Source organism: Manis pentadactyla, chromosome 6 (assembly GCF_030020395.1).
Source record: "Manis pentadactyla isolate mManPen7 chromosome 6, mManPen7.hap1, whole genome shotgun sequence".
In the NCBI taxonomy this organism is placed as follows: domain Eukaryota; kingdom Metazoa; phylum Chordata; class Mammalia; order Pholidota; family Manidae; genus Manis; species Manis pentadactyla.
Genome location: NC_080024.1, coordinates 59157505 through 59167043, shown reverse-complemented (window position 1 = coordinate 59167043; position 9539 = coordinate 59157505). Strand labels below are relative to the sequence as shown.

General features: G+C 40.5%; 1 long non-coding RNA gene across 1 annotated transcript; it reads right to left on the bottom strand.

The window, feature by feature from the left end:
• Positions 1–2423: 2423 nt before the first annotated feature.
• LOC130684236 (uncharacterized) lies at positions 2424–4616 on the bottom strand. The gene is made up of 3 exons (XR_008998425.1): positions 4592–4616; positions 2769–2831; positions 2424–2514 (listed from the first exon to the last, which is right to left on the bottom strand). It is a non-coding gene; the product is annotated as an uncharacterized LOC130684236 (long non-coding RNA).
• Positions 4617–9539: the final 4923 nt, after the last annotated feature.

The following is a 9539-nucleotide window of genomic DNA, read 5'->3' as shown; positions in this document are numbered from 1 at the left end:
CTCGCCCGTCCATTTCCCTTTGGTAATGATTAGTCCATTCTTGGGTTCTGTGAGTTGGCTGCTGTTTTTTTCCTTCAGTTTTTGCTTTGTTCTTATACTCCACAGATGAGTGAAATCATTTGATACTTGTCTTTCTCCGCCTGGCTTATTTCACTGAGCATAATGCCCTTTACCTCCACCCATGTTGTTGCAAATGGTAGGATCTGTTTTCTTCTTAGGGCTGAATAATATTCCATTGTGTATATGTACCACATCTTCTTTATCCATTCACCTACTGATGGACAGTTAGGTTGCTTCCATTTCTTGGCTATTGTAAATAGTGCTGCAATAAACATAGGGGTGCATATGTCTTTTTCAAACTGGGCTCCTGCATTCTCAGAGTAAATTCCTAGGAGTGGAATTCCTGGGTCAAATGATATTTCACTGCTTTCCACAATGGTTGAACTAATTTACATTCCCACCAGCAGTGTAAGACAGTTCCCCTTTCTCCACAACCGCACCAACATTTGTTGTCATTTATCTTTTGGATGGTGGCCATCCTAACTGGTGTGAGGTGATATCTCATTGTGGTCTTAATTTGCATTTCTCTGATGATTAACGATGTGGAGCATCTTTTCATGTGTCTGTTGACCATCTGAATTTCTTCTTTGGAGAAGTGTCTGTTCAGAACCCCCACCTATTTTTTAATTGGATTATTTGCTTTTTGTTTGTTGAGGTGCATGAGCTCTTTGTATATTTTGGATGTCAACTCTTTATCGGATATGTCATTTATGAATATATTCTCCCATACTGTAGGATACCTTTTGTTTTATTGATGGTGTCCTTTGCTGTACAGAAGTTTTCAGCTTGATATAGTCCCACTTGTTCATTTTTGCTTTTGTTTCCCTTGCCCATGGAGATATGTTTATGAAGAAGTTGTTCATGTTTATATTCAAGAGATTTTTGCTATGTTTTCTTCTAAGAGTTTTATGGTCTTATGACTTACATTCAGGTCTTTGATCCATTTTGAGTTTACTTTTGTTTACAGGATTAGACAATAATCCAGTTTCATTCTCTTACATGTAGCTGTCCAGTTTTGCCAACACCAGCTGTTGAAGAGGCTGTCATTTCCCCATTGTATATCCATGACTCCTTTATCGTATATTAATTGACCATATATGTTTGGGTTAATATATGGACACTCTATTCTGTTCCACTGGTCTGTGGGTCTGTTCTTGTGCAAATACCAAAGTGTCTTGATTACTGTGGCTTTGTAGAAGAGCTTGAAGTTGGGAAGCGAGATCCCCCCCACTTTATTCTTCCTTCTCAGGATTGCTTTTGCTATTTGTGGGTCTTTTGTGGTTCCATATGAATTTTAGTAGGGCCCATTCTAATGATCTCATTTTAACTCTGTTACCTCTCTAAGACCCAATTTCCAAATAAGGTCATGTTCTGAGTTACTGGGAGTTAGGACTTCAACAAATCTTTTCTGGGACACGCCATTCAACTCATACATGCAGTATGCAAAACTTTGAGCAAAAGAGGAAGGAAACTTGGTAACTTTTCTCCCATATCTGTTCTGGGAAATCTAGCTCCCAAACAGGTTCTTTTGTTATGTACAAAATTCTCGAGTTTTCTATATTTTATTTCTTCAGCAAGAGGGTTTAGAATAACTTGCAGCCAAGTGCTCTGTATCTTATTTTGTCGAGAGTAATAGATGTGCATGGTAATTATCATTAGACATGAGTTAGTTGTAAATTGATAAAAAATCCTCCCAGACATTGGAAAACTGACCCCATCTTTCTCAAAAGAATGTTTTTCTTCTCTTAACCTCTGGCCTTCTTCAGCTTTTTAGAACCAACACTATTCAGGAAGGGTTTAAATAAAGAGCCTATGGTATTTATGATGTTCTTAGGCCATAAATATTGCCTCGGTCAAGGACTAGGCTCCTGGAAATTCACATTTGGTTTCTCTCAAGTACACTTCAAGGAAGAACTTTATGAATCTGGGACTATCTCCTTCCTTTACCAAAAGTACATGTTCTAAGCTTTTGAACCTCCTAAACAATTAGCCACAAATACTCTATTGGAAATCAGGGGCAAGTGACCAGTTAAGAGAAACCATATCTAAGCCCAATTTTGATATATGTGAGATTTTGAGATTGTACTCTGCAGCAGAAACAATAATGCAGAAAGTAAAACCAGTGTAAGAAATCTCTGTAACTACATCTTCCCCCTAGATGGGGTGCTGAGTTTTAAATAGTCCAAAGTCAAAGAGGAGCCATGATTCATTAGAGAAAATTTCCCTATTGTTCAAACTTATAAATTAGAGTTACAAAACAGTAACTAATTATAATAAATGTGAAAATGAAATAACAGTATTAAAGGACAATTTAGTGGCATCATATTTTTACCTGAGTAACTGATATTACAGAAAATTAAGTTGTGGAAAGTATGTTTCCAGTAATGCAGCCCCAGATTCATGTGAGGGTTCAACATGTAGCTTTCTGTATCTTTCAAACAATGCCAACATGTGCTAAATGAAAGAAAAGAAATATTAGAATCATCTTCCTCAACCTTGACCTATTAATTCCAGAGATTAAAGTCATTTTGCTTAACGTTTGTTTGGCTGCTTGTGCTATAGTCCTGGTTTTAGATATTTTCTTTCAGGTGAAATTGTAGCTTTACCACACATACACACTTTATGACATCTGATAACACTGATACGTTGCAATACCCAGAGAAGTGGTGCTGCAAGATCTCAAAACTTGGGTAGCCCTTAGAGCTTACCTATCTTTTCAAAGTGGCTTTTACATACACGATCACTGTGTCTCACATGAGCTTCCAACAAGTCTGTAGAGGAGATGGGAGTTATTAACCCCAAAGGGTACAGGGGTCCTGAGTGGACACTGGACTTACCCACACTCAGCTACAAACATGGACCTTGCACTCCATGCTCTCTCCATCCTCTTTCCCACATCTATGTCACATGAAGGTGACATCCTTGTCACCTTCACACACTTTGCTCAAACACTTCGGCATCTGTGTCACAGTCACTCTCCCTCCACAGTGCTGGGCCCTCATTCTCAACAACAGAAGTATCCATGTGGGTGACCACAGAATCTCTCAACTGCTCCACGACACTGTAGCCACAATTTGGATTTTCTCATCAGTAAGCACTGCTCACCTCCAAGAACTCTAGACAGTTCTCCTTTTCTGATACAATCTCCTCACTTTCTCCTTTCTCCCTTCCCACATATCTACTCAATCTGCCTTTGCCATCATCAGTCAGTCAAAAAAAATAAAAGAAAACCACCATTTAAGAACCTACTACACCCAGGCCTGGGAAATCAGTGGAAGGCTAGTTAACCATAAGTGCAGACTGAATGTCCCCACCTCACTTGCTCTTTGACCTCTGAGTCCTTCAGCAGCTCCCTATATACCAGTCCACACCTGCTCCAAAGGCCTCAATTGTCTCCCCAGCAACAAATGATCATCCCAACTTTATCCTCTCTAGCATCTAAAATTCCATATTGAGTTCATTTCCCATCATTCCAGTCCCCAAATCTGGGTCTCTTCATAATCCACATTCTCTACTTCCAGACTATATTGTTGCTGGTTAAGATCATAAAATCTTAATGACTAGTTCCAATACAAATTCAAACTTTCTAACTTGATCTAAGACGTTTGAACTACTCCAAAATTCCCAGAGAGAACACAAAAATGGGTGGATGTTCTGAAGTTGCAGATTTTGGTTTGATATAAGAAAACTTAAAACCATATCAGCTAACCAGGAACAGAATAGTAATGAGCTCAGTGGTGCTTAAGTGGAGTTCAGAGCACAGGTTCCCAAATAAGAATGAGCTATAAGAAACACTTGGAGAGATTTTCTGAAGTACAGAATCCCAAGTCCTCCCTCACAATACTAAATTAGAACCTCTGGGAGATGTATTTCTAAAGCTCCCTAGGAGATTCTGATGCAGCCAATCCACAGAATGGACCCCACTGGGCTATACTATTGACTATACTTTTTTCCAGGACACAATGAAAGGAATTTTTTCACTGAAGAGGAGTCTGGGCTGAATGGTCTGCCTTTACATTTTATTTCCTCCTCTTTCTTTTCTACCTGAACCTGAAGCCTATTCATGTCTCCTGTGGCTCTTACTCCTTCTCTGTCCCTCATATGGCACTTAGAGCTAAAACACACATGCCCCTTGGGAGCACAGTCCCTGTGCAGATCAGCTGTGCCAGTCCGGGATTCCTGCCAGGCTAGAAACAACCGAGATGAATGCACATGTGAATACTGCTCATTCCGCCTCCACCAGCAGGAAGCGCCACAACTTCTCTTAACCTTCCCACTGAAATGGACTGACTGCTCACTCTTTATACTCCACTACTTTCTTGCCTCATTGGTAGTGACTAATTTATGTTGGCCAAAATGATGGTTTCTTCATTTCTGCACTTAGAACAGAAATAAAAGTCAGATTAACATCACATCTTTCATGGACTAAACACTTAAAATACATTTGTTGCAGCAGTTGGACTCCACTGAGTGCAGCTTATGTCACTGTTTTTGAAACATCTTTACGGTCAGTGAAAAGTTCAAGCATTACCTGCAGTGATGGTAAAATCCAAACAGCCATTTCCAGTAACATCCCTGAAATGAGTCATAGTCTGATCAGTTGATTTATAATAAAGCTTCCCCACATGTATCTTGATAAAAGCAGACCTTTCAGGATTGTTTTTTAAGTTCCCTACCAAGGCTTTCCTTTTCATACTTTTCAGTTGCCAAATTATACAAAATTATAATTTTCCTCCTTTACTATGGATATGATTAACTACATCATTCTATAAAAATAAAAGTTACCTACAAATATAGTTACTTGACCCCAATTTCATATACACACAAAAAATATGTAATACTCTAAATGTTGTCTCTTCTTGTCTTTTTTTCCTTAAATTACAAAAGGTTTCATACAGGTCAGCATAGCTGGTGCCTCCTTACTTTCATTTGTGTAAAAATCTTCTTTATTATTAATAACAGTGATGGCAGTAAAAGTAATAATCATGCCTACATTTATTTCCAAGAGGACAAAGGTTTTGGCCCTGGGTACCAACATGCACTAAAATATATGACAGAGGCTGGATATCTTTTTTTTTAACATCTTAAATGTCTTAAACAGGAGGGGGATCGGAAGATGGCGGCGTGAGTGGAGCAGCAGAAATCTCCTCCCAAAACCACATATATCTATGAAAATATAACAGACAACTCTTCCTAGAATAAAGACCAGAGGACACAGGACAATATCCAGACCACATCTGCACCTGAGAGAACCCAGCGCCTCGCGAAGGGGGTAAGATACAAGCCCCGGCCCCGCGGGAGCTGAGCGCCCATCCCCCCAGCTCCCAGCGGGAGAAGAATAGGCAGAGCGGGAGGGAGACGGAGCCCAGGACTGCCGAACACCCAGCCCCAGCCATCCGGGCCAGAGTGCAGACACAGAGCGTGCACGGGGGGCCCTGGATACTAGGAAAACAGGGCAGCAAGAACAGTGAGAGGGCACTGGAGGCCGGGCGCCGGAGGACATAAGAAAAGCGAGCGATCAATTTTTTTTTTTTTTTTTTGCTGTTTTGTTTTGGTGAGCGCTTTTTGGAAGTCTTAAAGGGATAGGGACCCCAATACTAGGGAAACAGGGCAGCAAGAACAGTGAACGGGCACCGGAGGCCTGGCACCGGAGGACACAAGAAAAGCGAGGGACATTTTTTTTTTTTCGCTGTTTTGTTTTGGCGAGCGCTTTTTGGAAGTCTTAAAGGGATAGGGACCCCAATACTAGGGAAACAGGGCAGCAAGACCGGTGAGCAGATGCCTGAGGCTGGCGCCGGAGAAAAAAGAAAATCGAGCGGCCACCTTTTTTTTTTTTTTTTTTTAATTAAAAAAATTTTTTTTTTGTGGTCATTGTTTTGTTTTGGCGGGTGCTTTTTGGAAGTCTTAAAGGGGCAAGGCGGGACACTTAATCCAGAGGTAGGGAATCCGGGGATCTCTGGGCACCCTAACCCCTGGGCTGCAGGGAGCAGGGAGGCCCCTTACGGAGATAAATAGCCTCCCAGCCGCTCGCCCTCCAACGCGACTCCACCACTTTGGAGCAGCTGCCTGAGCCAGGCCACGCCCACAGCAACAGCGGAGATAAACTCCATAGCAGCCAGGCAGGAAGCAGGAGCCCTGTCTGTGCGCAGCTACCCAGCATAAGCCACTAGAGGTCGCTGTTCTCCCAGGAGAGGAGGGCCACAAACCAACAAAAAAGGAAGTCCTTCCAACCGTCACTCGTCCCAGTTCTGCAGACTATTCCATTCACCATGAAAAGGCAAAGCTACAGGCAGACAAAGATCACAGAGACAACACCAGAGAAGTAGACAGACCTAACCAGTCTTCCTGAAAAAGAATTCAAAATAAGAATCATAAACATGCTGACAGAGATGCAGAGAAATATGCAAGAGAAATGGGATGAAGTCCGGTGGGAGATCACAGATGCCAGAAAGGAGATCGCAGAAATAAAACAAACTCTGGAAGGGTTTATAAGCAGAATGGATAGGATGCAAGAGGCCATTGATGGAATTGAAACCAGAGAACAGGAATGCATAGAAGCTGACATAGAGAGAGATAAAAGGATCTCCAGGAATGAAACAATATTAAGAGAACTGTGTGACCAATCCAAAAGGAACAATATCCATATTATAGGGGTTCCAGAAGAAGAAGAGAGAGGAAAAGAGATGGAAAGTATCTTAGAAGAAATAATTGCTGAAAACTTCCCCAAACTGGGGGAGGAAATAATCGAACAGACCATGGAAATACACAGAACCCCCAACAGAAAGGATCCAAGGAGGACAACACCAAGACACATAATAATTAAAATGGCAAAGACTGAGGACAAGGAAAGAGTTTTAAAGGCAGCTAGAGAGAAAAAGGTCACCTATAAAGGAAAACCCATCAGGCTCACATCAGACTTCTCGACAGAAACCCTACAGGCCAGAAGAGAATGGCATGATATATTTAATACAATGAAACAGAAGGGCCATGAACCAAGGATACTGTATCCAGCATGACTATCATTCAAATATGATGGTGGGATTAAACAATTCCCAGACAAACAAAAGCTGAGGGAATTTGCTTCCCACAAACCACCTCTACAGAACATCTTACAGGGACTGCTCTAGATGGGAGCACTCCTAGAAAGAGCACAGCACAAAACACCCAACATATGAAGAATCGAGGAGGAGGAATAAGAAGGGAGAGAAGAAAAGAATCTCCAGACAGTGTATATAACAGCTCAATAAGTGAGCTAAGTTAGGCAGTAAGATACTAAAGAGGCTAACCTTGAACCTTTGGTAACCACGAATTTAAAGCCTGCAATGGCAATAAGTACATATCTTTCAATAGTCACCCTAAATGTTAATGGGCTGAATGCACCAATCAAAAGACACAGAGTAACAGAATGGATAAAAAAGCAAGACCCATCTATATGCTGCTTACAAGAAACTCACCTCCAACCCAAAGACATGTACAGACTAAAAGTCAAGGGATGGAAAAACATATTTCAAGCAAACAACAGCGAGAACAAAGCAGGGGTTGCAGTACTAATATCAGACAAAATAGACTTTAAAACAAAGAAAGTAACAAGAGATAAAGAAGGACACTACATAAAGATAAAGGGCTCAGTCAAACAAGAGGATATAACCATTCTAAATATATATGCACCCATCACAGGAGCACCAGCATATGTGAAACAAATACTAACAGAACTAAAGGGGGAAATAGACTGCAATGCATTCATTCTAGGAGACTGCAACACACCACTCACCCCAAAGGATAGATCCACTGGGCAGAAAAGAAGTAAGGACACAGAAGCACTGAACAACACAGTAGAGCAGATGGACCTAATAGACATCTATAGAACTCTACATCCAAAAGCAAGAGGATATACATTCTTCTCAAGTGCACATGGAACATTCTCCAGAATAGACCACATACTAGGCCACAAAAAAAGCCTCAGAAAATTCCAAAAGATTGAAATCCTACCAACCAACTTTTCAGACCACAAAGGCATAAAACTAGAAATAAACTGTACAAAGAAAGCAAAGAGGTTCACAAACACATGGAGGCTTAACAACACGCTCCTAAATAATCAATGGATCAATGACCAAATCAAAAAAATGGAGATTCAGCAATACATGGAAACAAATGACAACGACAACACTAAGCCCCAACTTCTGTGGGACACAGCAAAAGCAGTCTTAAGAGGAAAGTATATAGCAATCCAAGCATATTTAATAAAGGAAGAACAATCCCAAATGAATGGTCTAATGTCACAATTATCAAAATTGGAAAAAGAAGAACAAATGAGGCCTAAGGTCAGCAGAAGGAAGGACATAATAAAGATCAGAGAAAAAATAAATAAAATTGAGAAGAATAAAACAATAGCAAAAATCAATGAAAACAAGAGCTGGTTCTTCGAGAAAGTAAACAAAATAGATAAGCCTCTAGCCAGACTTATTAAGAAGAAAAGAGAGTCAACACACATCAACAGTATCAGAAACGAGAAAGGAAAAATCACAACGGACCCCACAGAAATACAAAGAATTATTAGAGAATACTATGAAAACCTATATGCTAACAAGCTGGGAAACCTAGGAGAAATGGACAACTTACTAGAAAAATACAACCTTCCAAGACTGACCCAAAAAGAAACAGAAAATCTAAACAGACCAATTACCAGCAACGAAATTGAAGTGGTAATCAAAAAACTACCAAAGAACAAAACCCCCGGGCCAGATGGATTTACCTCGGAATTTTATCAGACATACAGGGAAGACATAATACCCATTCTCCTTAAAGTTTTCCAAAAAATAGAGGAGGAGGGGATACTCCCAAACTCATTCTATGAAGCTAACATCACCCTAATACCAAAACCAGGCAAAGACCCCACCAAAAAAGAAAACTACAGACCAATATACCTGATGAATGTAGATGCAAAAATACTCAACAAACTATAAGCAAACCGAATTCAAAAATACATCAAAAGGATCATACACCATGACCAAGTGGGATTCATCCCAGGGATGCAAGCATGGTACAACATTCGAAAGTCCATCAACATCATCCACCACATCAACAAAAAGAAAGACAAAAACCACATGATCATCTCCATAGATGCTGAAAAAGCATTGGACAAAGTTCAACATCCATTCATGATAAAAACTCTCAGCAAAATGGGAATAGAGGGCAAGTACCTCAACATAATAAAGGCCATCTATGAAAAACCGACAGCCAACATTATATTGAACAGCGAGAAGCTGAAAGCATTTCCTCTGAGATCGGGAACTAGACAGGGATGCCCACTCTCTCCACTGTTATTTAACATAGTACTGGAGGTCCTAGCCACGGCAATCAGACAAAACAAAGAAATACAAGGAATCCAGATTGGTAAAGAAGAAGTTAAACTGTCACTATTTGCAGATGACATGATACTGTACATAAAAAACCCTAAAGACTCCACCCCAAAACTACTA